Here is a 19,306-nt window from a genome sequence, read left to right as displayed (position 1 = left end):
GGGTCATCAGAGTTGAAGCAGATCAGTGAAAACAAATGTCATTCAAAATCCATTAATTCTCAAGTCAGATGACACCAATGTACTTCTTTCTGTCTTAATAGGGATTGACTAGAGACTTAGAAGGAAATTAAGCCACAAGTTAAGACCTTCAATATCTCATAGCTAAGCAGGAATAAGTAAAGTAGGAAGCGATCCCAGAAAGCTCCTGTTAAGTACAAAATTTACTTTCTCAGCATCCAGAAAGAATAAATATCACCCAAAGTAAAGGAGAGATGGTAAAGAAAATGGCAAAGTAGGTGGCTCTATGCATCTTCCTTTAATCCCTGCAACTATTTTGTGAACTAGGCTCCATTTCTCCCAGTTTTACAGATAAGGAGCTGAAGCCCATGGCATTTAAATAGCTTATCCAAAATTACAATACAGAAAGTGATGGAGCTGGGTGTCAAATCTGGATCTTTTCTAAGCTCATTACACCTTTGGCAACCTTAAGACTGAGCAAATAGGTCTGTGAACAGAAGAAGAAGGAGGAGGAGGGGGAGGAGGGGAGGAGGAAGGAGAGGCAGGGGAGGAGGAGAAGGGGGAGGAGGGGGAGAGGGAGGAGGGTGAAAGGGAAGAAAATGGAAGGGGAAGGAGAAGAAGATCCAGGTCTTCTTTTCTAGAGTGAAATGTCCTCATTCTGTTAACTATTAAGATGTGTAGTCCTTTTTGGATTCTTACTCTCGAGATCTAACTCAAATCACCACCATATTAACCAATCTTCAGATATATATTGTGCCACGATCTGAAGGATTGGCAAAACACAATAACTCCTAAATCTTGACTTCATAGAATATACAATATAATAGACAACATAAATAAATATTAGATAACAATATACTAGGTCCTAGTACAGTACTGTCATGGAATAGGACAGAAGAACAAATGTGAGGGCTCAGATTTACTAGAATTGCTTTAAATAAAAGAAATGAGATTTTATTTTTGCCTAAAGGATCCATGAAATTAGGAAGGTATTCCTGTAAGAAGAAGAGCATGTGCTCATGGAAAACTATACTAATCCTCTATCCCTCAATCCCTTTAATGCTGTGTTCCAATCCCTTAGCTGTGCTCATCATTTTCTTCCACATACTTATATTTTGACTCCCCTCTCCAGCACTTAAATCCAACACTAACTCCCAAATTGACAAAGATGAATGGGTGAGGAGGTCCATGGAAAATATTGGCTACTTCAGAATCCACAGCACATACAGCAGAGTCTCGATTTATGGTTCTCTTTGCTCTTTTTTTTTTTTTCAAGGACTGATATTTTTCTAGCATGCAAATAGAGATATTATGATTCAGCAAAAGCAAAATTACAATTTCTTTTTAAATCAAATTGACCGTTAGTATAGTTATACATTTTTGAATGGAAATAAGAGGCATTTGCTTCTTCAATTTAACCATATTTTATAATCATAGAATATCTTTAGTATAAGAGTTAGCTGCAACACTGCACTATGTCGGATTTATAAACACAAGGGTTAAAGTATTGGAAACATTCTAAAGCTACTTGGAAAGTGAAGAGCCAATGAAATACTCTTCTGATGAGGTAATGCCATTTGCTTGAGCTTCATTGGCTGAATCTAAAATTCCTGTTTCCAGGAGTTGGAGGACAAGTTTCTCTGCAACCGGAAAGAACTGGATAGTCTCCAGTTGCTTATGTAAGATATTTTATGATCACTCAATAAAAGCAGGTCCCTCCTCAACTTGCCAATAGCCTCCTCTGACTTATTTCCCAGGAACACTCATATATAAAGTAGACTGCAGGAGTTGCTGCTGGTTCCAAAAGAAAACCTACATAAAGAGATTAATAAATACAGAGTTAAATGATCATTGGCTATGTCTGTGTGCTATGGTGTAAAGAATATTGCACTTGAAGTTTGGAGAGTTCTTCATCTTGGCTCTGGTGCAATCACCTTTGCAACTTTGTGCTGCCACTTACTACTTCCAGAATTCAGTTTCTTCCTCTTCTTTTTTTTTTTTTTTTAAACTTTGGATTTCTTATCCAGCCATGATAACTGTGGCAGTCCAGCCTATTTCATAGAATTTTTGTGAGCAATGACATCTGATGAGATACGGCACATGCAATGCCAATGTGTACCTCAACCTCCAAAGTTGCCTATTATTTTAAGAAAGACAACATTGACAAGTTTCTTCTTTTTGAGGCCATGTTAGCACTCTTTATAAGCAAGCACAGGAAGCACATTGGCTAGATGTGGTACTTGCATATGCTGAAGAATCTCAGAGGCTAAGAAAGCAGTTTGTGATTTAATGCTTGGGAGAAAGACACAGGCTTTCTTTGGGCACAAGTTCTATACAAGCCAAACTGCCATAAGGTTTAATTAATTAGAATATTGTTCTTATCTTTGTGAAATATAGATAGGTCATCTTGACATTGGGAGACGTAATTTCCCTCTCCAAAGCCACTAGGCTTTGATGAAAACAGCCCACTTTATGTTACCAGGTCAGACCATCCAGGCATACAAACCACTCCATAGATACACCTACAGCTTTCAGTCCTCCGCTATCTTGGAAAGAAAAAGGTGCAATACATTTCTTTTCTAGGAGATAGTGCTAATTATAGGTAGTGTACTTAAAAAAGGCACAACTCTTGGTAGCTTTACAACCCAGCTCCCACCTTCCAGAATCAACTCTGCTGCCATCTTAGTTAATGGTAATCTCATTCTTTGTGTTGCTCAGACAAAATACCAAAGAGTCGTCCTTGTTTCCTTTTTTCTCTGTCCACTCAGTCATGAATCTACCAACAAACTCTCCAGGCCTACCATCAAAATATGTCAACACCTCAGCCCCCTTGTATTGCTTTTTTTGCTACAGCTCCAGTGGAATTTGCTGTCATCTTCCCCCAAATCATAACAAGAAACTCTTAACTACTCTCCCTGCTCATACCTTTGCTCATACAGTGTATTGTCTACACACAATATGAAGGATTCTTTTTAAATAGTAAGTCAGCTATGTCATTCTGCTCCAATCCCTCCAGTGGTCCCATGAAAATAAAAGCTAGAGACTTTACAATGAGCTGGACTCACCACCACCTGTCTACCTGCCTCTTCTCTTACTATTGCCTCCTTCTACTGTTTTAATTCATTCAACCTTCCCACCTCACCTTTGCACTGGGGTTTTTTTCTTTATGGGATTCCCCTCCAACTAATCCTTTCTCTCTCTTTCTCTTTCTTTCTTTTTCAGTCTGTCCATCTCTCTCACTCTCTCTCAGTGTGTGTGTCTTTTTTCAGATTTCCCCCCTATGATTACCTTTTGAGAAGCCTTCTCAGACTACTCCATATAAAATAGCATCTTCTATACAAACTGTGTCTCTTTTAATTGCTGTATTTTTCTCTACATTTATTATCATTATCTGGTAGACTTTATATTTTCTTATTTATTGTCTGTCATTCTCTTGCACTACAAAATAAACTTCATGAGGATAAGAACCTGGTCTGAATTTTTCTCCTGTATTCTCAGCATCTAGCCATAGGTGTTAAAAAATATTTAACCAAATATCTATGAAAGGTGCTGTTTTAATATCTGATTTGATGTAGGCATGAAGTATTTTAATATTTAAAGAAAACCAAAGTATAATTATGAAAGGTTAAGATTGATTTGAAAAATATTGTAATTTATATGTTCCCAGAAGAGACTTCTGACATTCAGTCAGTGTCAAAATCATTACAGGGGTGCCTTGGTAGCTCAGTGGTTAAGCATTTGCCTTTGGCTCGGGTCATGATCCCAGGGTCCTGGATTGAACCCCGCATCAGGTTCACTGCTCTGCGGGAAGCCTCTTTCTCCCTCTTCCATTCCCCCTGCTTGTGTTCCCTTTCTCGCTATCTCTCTGTCAAATGAATAAATAAAATCTTTAAAAAAAAATCATTAAAATAAGTATACAGCTGCTTAAAGACATCATGTTGGTTAGGGAAATAAGAGAAAGCAGCATACAATGAATGCTTACATTACTTGGATATGGGTGATTTTCTTTTTTTAGCATATTTATCTCAATTAGAGAATTTCAGTGGTCAAAAATCATTTAGACGTACTTACTCTTCAGCATTCTCTCTCTCTCTCTCTTTTTTTAAAGATTTTATTTATTTATTTGACAGACAGAGATCACAAGTAGGCAGAGAGAAAGGCAGAGAGAGAGGAAGGGAAGCAGGCTTCCTGCTGAGCCGAGAGCCCTCTGTGGGGTTCAATCTCAGGACCCTGGGATCATGACCTGAGCCAAAGGCAGAGGCTTTAACCCACTGAGCTGCCCAGCTGCCCCCCTTCAGCATTCTTTATAAAACCAGTCCTTCACATGTTTAAGTGTGAATACATGTATGTGCTGATGAGATAATTAAAAATGTTATCTATGATCCTAAATATGGACAAATTCGGACATATGAGTTAGTTATTCTCTGGACATAAGTTAACCATCTTGTAGGCTAAGAAGAATGTATTTAGTTAAACTCAGTTATGTAGCAAAACACAGTCTGGAAGGATCAGCATACCTCTCAGAAATCTTCATTTATGTGCAGACGGTAGAGGAGTCCACATGACATATGTTAAAGAGAAGGAAGATTATTGCAATAGATGTCCAGACTATGGCAATAGGGGAGAGAGATCAGACTCAACTCTGAATACAAAAAAGACAGGGAGGGACTTCAGCCCAAGAGAAGAGTGAGCAGGTCAGGCAATGACAAAGTGCTAACAGGAGACATAAAGGGTAAGGAGACTCTTGCTAAATGACTTAGCAGGATTCCTGTTGAAGGCAGGCCAAGGGCTTATACATCAAACATGGGGGATAAGGAATTTGATCAGATACTGTGGGTGATCAAATATCAAAAGTAAGGAGATTATTGCTAAACCAACTTAGCAGGATTCTTGCTAAAGCTGAAGTAGGCAGGCCAAGGACAAGGCCAAGGATAAGTTCTACTGGGGTGGGGAGGGAGGAGAGAAGGGGACTTTCAGAGGAGCCTGGCTAAAGTATGGTCAAGGGGAGAGTTTTTGTCATATAAAGGATCACCTTAAGAACCCATGTGAATTCCCTTTGTCTGTAAATATCAATAGTTCAGTAAGAATCACCCATTATTTAATGTGACAATATGCATCCACTGACCTTGCTGTAGGCACTGTGCTAAATACGGAAGAAATCAATTTGAATATGATTCCATCGTGATTTGGGAGTTTCTATTCTAATGGGAGACCAAGGTGTTAAGTTAATAATTACAGTGTAAAACAACAAATGCTTTCATAAAGTGATAGAGAATGTGCTATGGAACACAGGGGTAGAGATGGAATTCGTGCTAAGTAAGAGAGAAAAGAGCAGGAGTTAAGTAGGGCTTCTCAGAGGAATTTTTTAATTAATTAATTAATTTATTTATTGGTTTGGTCTTGAAGGAAAAGTAAGGATTTAAAAGTTAAAAAAAAAAAAAAGATAAGGGAAGGTCTTTCAAGGCAAAAGCAACAACTCTTAAACAGGTTACAGAAATAAAACATCAAATATTACGGTTCCCTGAGAAACATAGCACAACCCTGGCAGTCTGGAAGGGAATGGAAATACAGGAGACTCTAGTCACCTAGAGCCAGATTGTGAAGGACATTGTGCTTTAATATTTAATCTTCCATGTACTTGGACTTGACCTTTGAGTGGGGGGGTGGAATGAGCATCAGATGTGTAGTTTAGAGAATTCTCTCTGGCACAGGTAGAAGAGTGTGGATTGGAATTGGGACTGACGAAATGCGAGTCAATTAATTTGGTTGTCTCCAGAGTTGAGAAAAAAAAAAAAAAATGATGAAGGTTTCAGGGTGGGCTAATGAGTCTGGACAGGAAACGACAGCTTTTAGTGGAGGCAGAGTTCCATTAGGAACGCCATGTTCATTACAAGGAAAAGGTAGTACTTAATAATGGCTTCTAGATTCCTGGCTCTGGTGTTGATGAAGACAGTGGTGGAATTAACAAATATAAAAAGCACAAAAAGAAATAGCAGGAGTTTTCTGGGATATAGTAAGATTTGATTTGACTATATTGAACTTCAGGTGCTTGAGAGCTCTCATATCTAGATATCCAGTATGCAGATCTGTGTGTGGGTCTGCAGCAGAGGAGGGAGAAGCTGAGACAAGAATTTGCAGACCACTGTGGCAGAAATGGGCGTTAAACACTGGAAGAGCATTGTAGGGGGCAATCAAAAATGTAACCCTGGATGTACTAATATTTAAGAAAAAGTATTCTGTGTCCAATAAAAAAACAAGGTTTATATTATATATAAACCCAACTATTCTTATGTGCATTATGTTAATGAGAAAAGCCTTATGTTGAGAACACATTGATAGGTTTGGACAAGCAAACTTGGGATAGGCAGATTTACTGAATTACTCGGCAAATTGAAAGGAGAAGAACTGAAATTCTTTAGAGAAAAAAATAGGGGGGGGGGCACCTGGGTGGCTCAGTGTGTTAAGCATCTGCCTTTAGCTCAGGTCATGATCTCGGGGTCCTGAGATCGAGCCCCGCATCGGGCTCTCCGCTCAGTGGGGAGCCTGCTTCCCCCTCTCTCTCTGAGTGCCTCTCTGCCTACTTGTGATCTCTCTCTGTCCAATAAATAAATAAAATCTTTAAAAAAAAAGAAAAGGAAAGAAAAAAATGGGGAGAAAGAGAACAAAAAAGAAAGGCTAGATGCTTAGCAAGATCAGAGACACCCAGGTAGGAACATTAGGAGAGAAATTTGCCATAAAGAGATTTGAACTTCCATGCTCAGCTTCTATGAAAACTTCAGTAAGTCCACAGTTCACTGATATCTTTATGCCTGTGGATTCAGTGGCATAGAGGGCAGGAGCGGGGAGAGTGAGGGGAGAGGGGGTAGTCAGTTCTCAAGGATCTATTGATTTCCACTTTGCCTACTTAGTGCAATTAAAAGATAATGTACAAGATAGAGGACGCCATAGGAGACTAGACAATTAGAACTGACAAAAAAAAGAAATGTGTGGAGGGCTCCCTGTTTCCTGCAGAGATAGGAAGTTTCCAGGTGACCTTTGTGTCACATAGTTTAGAAGTATATAAATGATGCATATGAATGAAATATATTTTACATAGCTGGCTATGTGATCTTAGGCAAGGTGCTAATATTTACCTATATAGTAACTCATTTATATATGTCCCCTATATTCATATTTCAAATTCAAATTCAAAATGATAACCTTATTGGGATGCTTAGCTTGAACCATTATATGTGTCTATATATTTAACCACCTTTCCACATTCATTATTATGTATATATGCAAAATGTTGCTTCATTGTACATCCCAAAATAATACAAGAATAGTATATGCACTCTTTTTAAAGCTACATATCAATCTCTGATTTTAGAAAATGACAAGTTTAATTTTTTGACGGTTTTGTGATGAGGCAAAACCTGCAAGACAGATAAGAGAAGCTTAAAAATGCTTCCATGGTACAAAAAGGTAAAGAAAGCAGAAAGGCTTTTCTATAAAATACAAAGTCACACCAGCCAAGCAGATCTTATGTGCATTCGATTCGGCAGGCAGCCTGGTGTCAAGTTTTCATGTGGCCCGATGAGAGCTCTTATCCATGCTGCAGATACTGCAGAGTTGTGGGTGTGGTTTCTAATACAGAAGCAGACTCTCTATGAATATTCATAGACACACTCTAGCTAAAACCTTCTAATGGTTTTCTCAGAACAGTTAAAATAGCAACAGTAAATTTTGAGCTTTACCAGAAACAATTAGTTAAGGAAAGATGCTGACTTCTTTGAAAATGAAAGCATACAGCCCCTCACTGCCAAGGCTTATTGACCATAGAACAAATCCTCTGATCAGCCTCCTCTGAGTTATGGGGGCACATGACTTGAAATGACTTGGTAAGAAACAAGCAGCACAATTCAGACAGCTACAAAATAACGGAATCACAATCTTTCTTAAAATAGTGTCTGTAATCGGATATTTTTAGATCCCTAGGGAGAGTTCCAAAACTCAGATGGCCTCAAACTTACTTTACATAGTATTTATTTTGACCTAAAGTGTCATTTTTCCCCCCTAATCATGAGCTGATCTTTGTACAAATTGGGGAAAATTCAAAGCTGTGTAAGGAAAGACAAAATGCTTTAAATCTCCAATTCAAAATTATAAATACTGTTAATACAATAGACTATTATCTGTCACAGATATATCCTCCACCCCACCCCGACAACACAGATCTTTTTACATCTACATAGTAGATTCAGAAGTCCTGAATGCCATAGAGTTAGCATCACACCGATGTAGCCTTTACAGACTGGCTTGTTTCACTTAGTAAGAAGATGCATCTAAGGTTACTCCACATCTTTTCACCCTTGATACCTAATTTCTTTTTAGTACTGAATAATATTCCATTGTCTGGATTGTTCACTTATCCATTTACCTACTGAAGAACATCTTGGTTGCCACAAAGTTTTGGCAGTTATGAATAAAGCTGCTATAAACATCTGTGTGTAGGTTTTATGTGGACATAAGTTTCAAATCTTGGGTAAATACCAAGAAGTGTGATTGCTGGATCATATGGTGAGAGTATGTTTAGTTTTGCAAGCAACAACCAGACTATTTTATAGAATGGCTGTACCATGTTGCATTCCCACCAGCAATGAGTAAGAGTTCCTGTTGCTCCACATCCTCACCGGCATTTGGTGTTATCAGCATTCCAGATTTTGGCTATTCTAATAGATGTGTAGTGGTATCCCATTTTTTGTTTTAATCTGCATTTCCTTAATAAGATATGACATGGAACGTCTTCTCATATGTTCATTTTCCATCAGTATATCTTCTTTTGTGAGGTGTCTTTAGAAATCTTTGGCCAATTTTTAAAATTGTTAAATTGCTTTCTTATTTAAAGAGTTCTCTATAAATTTTTGGTAAGAGTCCTCTATCAGATGTGTTTCTTGCACGCGTTTCTTCCTGGACTGTCTTTTCTTATTATTCGGACTTTGTTTTTGCCATAGTGGGAGTTTTTAATTTTAACGAAGTCCAGCTTATTAATGATTTCTTATATGGGTTGTTTCTTTTGTGTTGTACCTAAAAAATCACCACATGCCCGAAGTCATCTAGGTTTTCTTGTGTCATATTCAAGAGTTTTGTAGTTTCACATTTTACAGTTAGGTTTGTGCTCCATTTTAAGTTAATTGTTCTTGAACTTTTATAGCCATCTTTATTACATGTGTCTTTAAGCACTTCTCCATGTACCTTACAGAATGGCTATCACATCCCTTCCCTGACACTTATTTGGAGTAAATTTTTGTGAAGAGTGTAAGTTTTGTGTCTAGATTCTTTCTTTTATAGATGAATGTACAGTTGTTCTGCTACCATTTGCAGAATATTTTTTGTCCTGCCTATGCTCCTTTGTCAAAGATAGGTTGAGTATATTTATGTGTATCTATTTCTGGGCTCTCTATTTTGCTCTATTGATCTATTTGTTTATTCTTTTGCCAGTATCACGCTGTCTTGATTCGTGCAGGTTTATCATAAGTCTTGAAGTCAGGTAGTATCAGTCGTCCAACTTTGTTCTTCTCTTTTAATATTGGGTAAGCTATCCTGGCACAATATTTTTAAATGTGTATATTTAAAAACACTGATATCTTATTATATACTGTTATTTCTTTTCATGGTTACCAAGATCATTTTACCAAATCCTTAGGCAGGATCTCAAAATTCCATATTACCAATATACTATCATATATTTAAACGAACTTTAATCATTGGATATTAAATTGTTTCCAATTTTTACCATCATAAATAAAAATATAATGAACACTCCAGCACATAAGTCTTTGTGAACATCTCAGATGATTTCCTATGAGTAAAATTCTTGATTAGAATTAGCCAAGAGAACTTTCATAAACTTTAGGAAAATTTACTAGAATTTTTGGTCATAAAAAGATATTTATTTCCCCACATACTGCATTAGCAATAATGATTGATGATTGATGACTAATGATTATGATCTTAGTCATGGTAGCAAAAAACTTTACTTTAAAAAAATATTTTTTTAAGATTTTATTTACTTATTTGACAGACGAAAGTCACAAGCAGGCAAAGAGGCAGGCAGAGAAATAGAGAGGAGGAAGTAAGCTGCCCACTGAGTAGAGAGCCCAATATGGGGCCCAATCCTAGGACCTTGAGACCATAACCTGAGCAGAAGGCAAAGATTCAACCCTCTGAGCAACCCAGGTACCCCAACAGCAAAAAAACCTTAATCTGCATTTTCTGATTACTAAGAAAAACATACTTTTTTCTCATGGCTACTTCTTCCCCTTTCCTTTCTTTCTTCCTTTCTTCTTTTTCTTTTTCTATATTTTGGTAATGGTCATATTATATCCTTGGCATTTTAATAGTGCTAAAGCCAGTTACTATAGCATTAATTTAGAATTTATGGATCTCTATTATTAAATAAGTCTCTGTCTCTCTAGCAGTCCTTCCCACCCTCCTTATTATTAAAAGATATAGGGTCTATGAATATGCAAATTTAGTTAAATGAATTGGAAACTTTTCATCTTTTTCTTATAACTGACATAATTTTTTTTATGGATATTCAATCTTCTTGGGAGTACATGTAAAAATGGACTTAGAATTATTAGTTGGGACTATAGCACTTTTCAGATATATTTTTTAAATTCCATTTGTGCCATATCCATGGTCAATTCATATCTTTCATTTTTTCCTAAGCCAGTTGAAATCATAAAATTATCTGAGACAACTGGACATTTCTTCTTTCAAGATTTTAAAGGAAATAAAATTTATTGTAAGAGAGTTCTACATATTAGACTATTATAAATTCCTTTTGTTTCATTAGTTATATATACTTTTTTATTCATAACTTTGTAGATATTTTTCAATCTCTTTAAGATAGATTATAAAAGTTTAATCTATTGGTCTTTCTGAAGGACCTATACTTCATTTTCTGGGTGGTTGTCATTTCCTTATTTATAAATAGTCTTCTTTTTTTCCATTTAAAGTTTTTGCTCCAGACTCCCACATCTATTAGCTGATGTTGTGTATACATCATTTGTATATTGTGTAAACATGTTATGTATACATAGCATTTTGTGTTAGTATTTCATAAATTATTGGTCTAAAATATTTTATCATTTTACTGACTGTAATTTTATCTCACCTTATTTTAGAAGGTGTTTTACCTTATTCTAAAATAAGGTTTCACGGGGTGCCTGGGTGACTCAGTGGGTTAAACCTCTGCCTTTGGCTCAGGTCATGATCTCAGGGTCCTGGGACAGAGCTCCGTCCGTATCAGGCTCTCTGCTCTGCAGGGAGCCTGCTTCCCCTCTCTCTCTCTGCCTACTTGTAATCTCTCTCTGTCAAATAAATAAATAAAATCTTTAAAATAAATAAATTAAATTAAATTAAATAAGGCTTCACCTTATTTTAGAAGCGAACAGAGTTACTCTTTGATTTTTTATCCAGTCTATAAGGGGTAATCAGAGTATTGAGCTTGATTAAATGTTTTACCATCACTCTTGTTTGGTCCTTTCTTTTCCCAGTTGTTTTTACTCTTTGCTCTTTGAACTGGAGCTAAGGTTTCTTATTTAGTTTTGGTTTTCTCCAAGAACTTAAGTCCATTTTTACTTTTTATATGTGGTTAGCTCTAAGTTTTAAAACTCTACTAGAAATTTATGTCTTTAATAAGTAGTGTGAGGACTAGGAGAATTTTAACTATCTTCCATGAAAAGGAGAATAATTTTTTTTTTTCTGTTTCCCATACTTATCTGCTTATGTTGCTGTTTTCTTGTTTTTTGGACCTACTACATTTGCTGGTTGCTTGCTGGCCTTCTCTCTGCTACTAGATTAGAGTTTCCCAAGCTTACCTCATGGTAGTGATCACTCTAGACTTGGGCTACAAACCTGGGTTTCTTGGTTCCATCGTACTTACTGAATCACACTGTCTGGGAATGGGCCTGGGAATTTTCAAAACGTAGTTAAGTGGTGCTTTTGAGTTATTTATTTTTTTTATTTTTTTAAGGAGATACAAGCTTTCTTTCAATGTTTTTACTTAATGGATCCTTTTCTCTGCAAACTGTAATTTTATTCAATTCAAGAGTCTTTCCTACATTATCTATTATTACTGCTACATTTGCTTTTCTTTTCATTCTTCAGTAGGTATGCTAATTATCTGTAGGTCGAATCCTCAGTGTATCAAACTTTCACCTTTTAGCCATTTTGAATGTTTTTACTTTTAACTGTGAAAGTTTGCATTCACCATGGCCATATATAAGTGATTTGAATTTCTGCCTCATGATTTGTTCTCCTGAATCTGATGATTTTAATTCATAACTAACTTCCTTTATTCTTTTTGATTTGCCTACACTTTTTTTTTAGAATTCATTGAGATGTATTTTCTTTTGCTTTATTCTATGTCCTGTTTTCAGTAATCAGTTGTTCTCAAAAACATATTCTTTTTTTTTTTAATGATATATTCATTTTTGCGAGAGAGAGAGAGAGAGAGCATGTGAGTGCACAAGCAGGGGAGGGGCAGAGGGAGAGAGAGCTCAGTACAGGACTTGATCCCAGGGCCCTGGGATCATGACATGACCTGAGCCGAAGGCAGACCTTAACCAAAAGAGCCACCCAGGTGCCTCTCAAAAATATATTCTTTCTTTAAAGGCACAGAATTATTGCAGAATCATTCAACTTCGGGGCTGTGTTTGTTTTTATTTGTTTTGGTTTCGTTTGCCTAGTCCCAGATGAGTAAAGCTCCCTTCAAATGAGTTTGTCTATAAGAGTGGGTAAGAACTCCTTGGTTCTTCTCTCAGCTTACTGGGTACTACTTGACTCCTATTCCTTAATTTAGGGACTTCTCATTTAGTGTTTCTCAAACTTTAACATAGGTATGAATCACTAGGGACCTTGTAAAGCAGATTATAATTCAGTATAGTAGGTGGAGCCTGAGATTCTGCATTTCTTTGTTTGTTTTTTAAGATTTTATTTATTAGTCAGAGAGAGAGAGAGAGCACGTGTATAAGCAGGGGGAGTGTTGGGTGAAGGAGAGACAGGTTCCCCACTGAGCAGGAAAGCCAATGGTGGAATTGATCCCAGGATCCTGGGATCATGACCTGAGCTGAAGGCAGACGCTTAACACTTGAGCCACTCAGGCCTCCCGAGATTCTGCATTTCTAATGAGCTCTCAGAATCCTGCTATTGCTTTCTTACGGCCTCCATTTTGAGTGGTAGGGACCTAGGACTCTATATATTATCTGTAACAAAAAAAACCCACATGGGGTTCAGTCTCACAACCCTGAAATCATGACCTGAGCTGAAATCAACAGTTGGATGGTTAACCAACTAGGCACCCCCTCTGTTCTGTCTTTAAAACTCTTTCCCTTTCTGTAATCCTTTGGACCTGTCTCTCTGCTAGATGGGGTGCTGTCCAATTCATCAATTGTTCAATAAAGCCAATTAGATCTTAAAAATTCACTGGGTTGAGTTTTTGTTATTTACCATGTGGCTTCTTTCCCCTCTAAACTTATTCCCATTGGCTATATTCCTGGGGATGACATTTCTGTTGCAAGGGATGTTAAGTTTTTTATGATTGCACTGTTTAGAGCCATATGGTTTTATAACAAATCACACACCACTGTTCAGTGCCAGCCAAGCAGAATACACAACAGTTAAGCTTTATGGTCCTGGAATAATTTGATTTGGGTTCACCAGCCACCCTGCCACCCACAAGCTCTGTGACATGGCACTTGTCACCTAAGTTCCTGGGTATCACTTACCTCCTCTTTCTATTCCAGTGATAAAAATATCAAGATCATTTGGATATTGGGAGGATTAAATGAGAAACTGCATAGAATCAACCCTAGCAGTAGCTACTCCAAACGTCTATTAGTTTTGTTACTATTTATTTTCATTCTACACTGGGCTAAGTGTACTAATACAGGATTTCACAAATATTTAGGTAGGGTTAAATGTAGGTACATGAGAATGAAAATAAAAATAAATGTGTCAAAAATAAATTAAATAAAGGGGCGCCTGGGTGGCTCAGTGGGTTAAGCCACTGCTGTCGGCTAGGTCATGATCCCAGGGTCCCGGGATGGAGCCCCATGTCAGGCTCTCTGCTCAGCAGGGAGCCTGCTTCCCCCCTCCTCTCTCTGCCTACCTCTCTTCCTCCTTGTGATCTCTTTCTGTCAGATAAATAAATAAATTTTTTTAAATAAATAAATAAATAAAATGTGAGTCAAATAGCTTACAGTTCAGTAAAGAGACCACCACAGAGAACGGTATGATGCAGCAGAGACAGAAGGACCTTCTCCTGTCCAGTGGAGACTACAGAGATGACAAGTACGTTAGGGAAGGGCATTCCAGGTAGAGGGTAAAATCAGTCCTATTTTCGGCAGTTTGCATGAAGGTGTGATGAGCATGTTTAGGCCCAGTGAAAATTAAAGTTTCTAGCGGCTGGAAACTAAACTATGAGTGGACATGAGGCAGGTCAGAATGGACACCCAGCTACTGGAACGGAGTATGCTTCCCCGTGAGCTCATCAGCACTTTCTCAATTGCTTTCTTAAAGGTGGAGGGTGTATAGGCATTTGGCATCTCTGTCCCTAGCTCTTGCTTCCCCTGAGACTGCGCAGCATCTTTCTTCAGAAGCTCAAGCAAATAACCCTTATTGGCAGATGGCTGAGACTACTCGGCTAAGGCTGGCCGGCTAGCATGCCTGCATTCCCAATGAGATCCTTCTGATTTATTTCATCTGCAGTAATTAAAGTTGCCTTTCTTTGCAGCAATGACTTAAAAATGCCAGGTGCTCTGGGACCCATGGAAGATATTGTCACTGTTGGCTTACCCAGGGACAACTTCAGGTGCATCTTAAACCCTGCTGTGGCCATTTCAAATTCCCACCCACCAGCTGTGGGAGAGAGCTCTTCAGCTACAACAACGAGGTGCAGCTCATATCTATCCATTAGAATCCCAACCGGATCCTACTCTCATCCCTGTGTTTGTATCCAGACAGAGTGATGACTCCATCTTAGAGTGTGCTTGTCGATGTCTGTTCCCCATAGGAGTAGCGGGGGAGTAGAGCTCTATCAGGCACTGGAGAAAAGAACCATCTTGGAATATTTTATGCACCTAAAGGTTGCAAAACACAGACACTTCAAACCAAAAAAAAAAAAAAAAAAAAAAAAAACTTCTTATGCACACACACAAAAAAGGCAGTGATGCCAGAATTCCGTTTCAGAAAGAAAGACTTTTAAACTAAGATAATGCTTTGTCTCACTGAGGATCCCAGACACACAGGAATGGTGCGGAAAAACAAAGGAAACCAAATGAAAGACTCAGGCAGCACAGCCAGGCTTTGCACTACGGTGCTGGAGTAGATGATTCTTCAGAAAAAACTCAAAGGAGTTAGCCAGGTGTGACACTGCAGTTTATAGTAGGAAATTTACATTTGGTCTTTGTCCTGCTGTCCCTGGAACAAAGCTTCTAGGAACCCTTGGAATTTCCTGTAAGGGGAGCTAGAGATAAAGCTGCCTTTTGTTATGCTTAAGTGAGGCTGCTTTTGAAAAGCACCTAAGGATGGGGGGGTTGGTTGTGGGTCCCCAACCATGGGTAATTAGAGTATTGGAGCTGAAAGTTCCAATCCCTGACCTCTGGAGAGAAGAGAGGGTCTTAATCACCAGTGACCAATGATTTAATGAGTCATGCCTGTGTAATGAAGGCTCAATAAAAACGCCCGAAAGGACAAGGTTTGGAGTGGGATGCCCTCCATAGACACAGAAACTCTTTCCTGGGGACCCTCCCAGACCTAGGCCTACGTAGCTTTTCATCTAGCTGTTGCCTTTTATATCCTCTGTAATTAACTGGTCATCTGTCTCATTTCCTGTGAGTTCTGTGAGTCATTCTAGCACATTAGTTGAACCCAAAGAGAAGGTCATAGAAACCTCTGATTTATAACAGTCCATCAGAAGCACTGGTAGCAAGTTGGACTTGGGATTTGCATTGGAAGTGGGGCAGTCTCCTCGGACTGGATCTCACCCTGAGATCATGACCCTTAACCGGTGGAACTTGATACTATCTCCAGGTAGACATGTCCAGACTGAGTTAAATTCGTGAGACTCGTCGTCAGTGTCTTCAGGGAATCGAGTTAATTGCTTGGTGTGTTAAAGAAAAAACACACATTGGAATTAGTGTCAGATTCATCCTAGTAAATGGTCTATTGGTATGGGAGAATGAAAGGCACCTTGACCTGGCAGCAGTCAGGTTCAGTGAGATTGTAGGGACAGTATGTGTTGGAGGTGGCAGGAGTTAAGAATAACAATCTTAAAGCCGGCGTTCTATTCACTCATTCCAAGCTGGGCACTGAGTTAAGCCTTATGTCCTTTAATCCTCATCAGGGCCTCATGAGGTAGGAACTTTATTATCCCAGTTTTGCAAAGGAGGGAACAGAGATGCAGAGATTACAAGGGATTGCCCATTCGGTTCAGTAACTGGGCAAAGGCCAAGCAACGAAGGGTCTTATATTACAAGCCAGACTTTGAATTCCACCCCAGCCCCCCAAAATCAGTGAGGAAATGTGGATGGATTTTTAACTAAAAGAGTGGCATGATCCCATCTATATTTGTAAAGATAGACTTGGAGCTGGGGGTGGAGGAGGAAAGGGGGGACCGTAGGAAGATGAAGGCCATCTAGGCCCAATTAAAAAGGTTTAGCCAGTATCAGGAGTAAATATTGAGGCATTTATGGGTGGCTGGTGAGAAACTCCCTTCTTACAGGTGCAAACAAAGCATAGGGGACCATCATAGGCAATTCAAGAATTAAAGCAATGAACTAAAGCAGATGTTAACAATATCTTATTATTTTATATTCCCCAAGGGATGATGGGGATCTGCACAATTAAACAGGATTTATACCATGGTAAATATTTACTTGACAATCTGGAAGATCTGATTAGTGATTAATAGACCAAGTGATTTTAAACTCATGGGCCACAGACATTAAGAAAAAGAAAACTGCCTCTCGTTGCATTATATTTAAATTCGAAGCAGGAAGATTTATTTAGCAGCCTTTGTTACAAAGCTTGTAAACAGTTTGAAAAATCAAACAATATAAACAATATCATTCTGACACTGCATGAGTCAGCTTCTATAAAATAGGACACATTTCTATAGCCCTGGACCGACAGCTTCTACAGATAAAGGCCTAGTCTCTGTCTTCACCTCTTGGCTCCAGCTTTTACGAGAAAATGAAAGTGACAAACACATTGCTATGGGGAGTTCAGTTTTAAAAAACATTTGGTTAGCAGCCTCAGCCTCATTTCTCATATGTTCATGAAAACTGGTCAAAGACAATTTACTCTAGTCATGGCTTTCCCTCTGAAAGGAAAATGAAAGCAGTAGCTTCTTCCAGTTTTCCAGAGAGAGGAAGACCAGAGAAGTATCAGAACTTGAATTCAGATCACCTGACTCCAGAGTACCTTTCCCCATAACAATGCAACACTGTCAGGATTCAGGACATGAAATAGAATGATGCAGTATTTTGCAGAAAGGCTACTAGAAAGTTCCTACAAAGTCCTCTTTTTTGTTATTTTTTTAAATTGTAATCTGTAAATAGATTTACTACTTGTGTTGAATTTTCATAAATCATGTTCATATGAAACCTCCCTATTTGAAAGGCTGAATAACTTTTTGAGAAGTGCAAAACAAACCTTCTTAGAATGGGAAGTGATCAAAGCTCACGTAGATTGTCCTGGCATATTTCCTAATCTTTTAAGAAGCAAGAAGTCATGAAGTTATAATATATATATAAGGAGGACATCATTCAGAGTTTTCTGAGAAATTTGTGGGTTATTTGTAAATGTAGTGTATAAACCAAAATGTGCACAGATTTTAAGTATATAAACTGATATATTTTTACATTGTTTCCTTCCATGTAACTAGTGACCAGTTCAAGAATCAGAACTTGGCCAACATTCCAGAAGCTCTCTTGTACCCACTTTTCATTACTACTTGCTTCTGAGCAATGATGTTATTGGACTAAAAGTTTGGGACCTCTCAAAATTCATGTATTGAAGCCTTAACCTCCAATGTGATTGTATTTGAAGAAGGCCCTTGGGATGTAATTAGGGTTCATGAGATGGTGCGTGTGGGGCCCTCATAATTAGTGTCCTCAGAAGAAGAGACACCAGAGACCTTGCTCTCTCTCCTCATATGTGCGTAAAGAGGTCACGTGAGCACACTGTGAGATGGTGGCCATCTACAAACCATGAGAAGAACATTCAAATGAGACACATTTTGGTGATACCTTGATCTTGGACCTCTCAGTCTCCAGAACAAAATACACTGTTGTTGTTTAAGCCACGCAGTTGACAGTATTTGTTGCGACAGCCTGAGCAGACTAAGACAAATAGTAAGCATTGTTCTGATTTCGAGTGGCACAGATTATTTTCCCTTGCTTCTGAATTTTATATAACTAGAATTACACTGTGTGCCTTCTTTGTTTGGCTTCTTTGCCTCAATATAATGAGAAATTCATCCATATTTACTAGAATAAAGAAATGCTTTTTTCCATTTCTATTTCTATATAAGAGTTTATATATTTTTCTTTCACCGTGGTGTTGAATTTTCTCAAATGTTTTTCTGCATCTAGGAAAAAGATAATACAATTTTTCCCCACTGTCCTCACTCCCCACTTCTTTCTCCTATGAGAATTATATTGATTGATTTTCAAATATTAGTTTACTCTTACATTTCTGGAGTATTATTAGTTTAGCCAAGATGTATTATCTTTTATATATATTTTGCTGGACTTACTGAGCTAAAATTTTCTTCAAAATTCCCTTTGCTTAGCAAGTTTTAGGATCAAGGTTATTTTGGCCTCATAAAAAGAGCAGGGTAGTTTTCCCTTTGTTTCCATTCCTTGGAAGAAATTCCATAAAGTTTGTGTTACTTTTTTTCCTCAAATGTTGGAAAAAAATTTATTGGTGATGCTATACAAGTATGTTTTGGGGTTTTTCTTTTTGCGGCTATTTTTGTTTTTTGTGTATACAAGTTACTTAGGAACAGATTTAATTTCTTTATTAAATACTATGCTAGAGATTTTTTTTTGTCTGTCTTAGTTTGAATAAGTTTTTCTTTTTTTTTAAGATTTTGTTTATATTATTGATTTCAGAGAGAAAGAGAGAGAGAGAGAGAACAAGCTGGGGGAGGGGCAGAGGGAGAAGGAGAGAGGAATCTGAAGCGGACTCCACCCTGAGCACAGAGCCCAACTTGCTGCCAGATCTCACAACCCTG

The sequence above is a fragment of the Mustela nivalis genome (genome assembly GCF_964662115.1).
Source record: "Mustela nivalis genome assembly, chromosome: 4".
Lineage (NCBI taxonomy): Eukaryota > Metazoa > Chordata > Mammalia > Carnivora > Mustelidae > Mustela > Mustela nivalis.
This window is presented reverse-complemented; position numbering follows the sequence as displayed.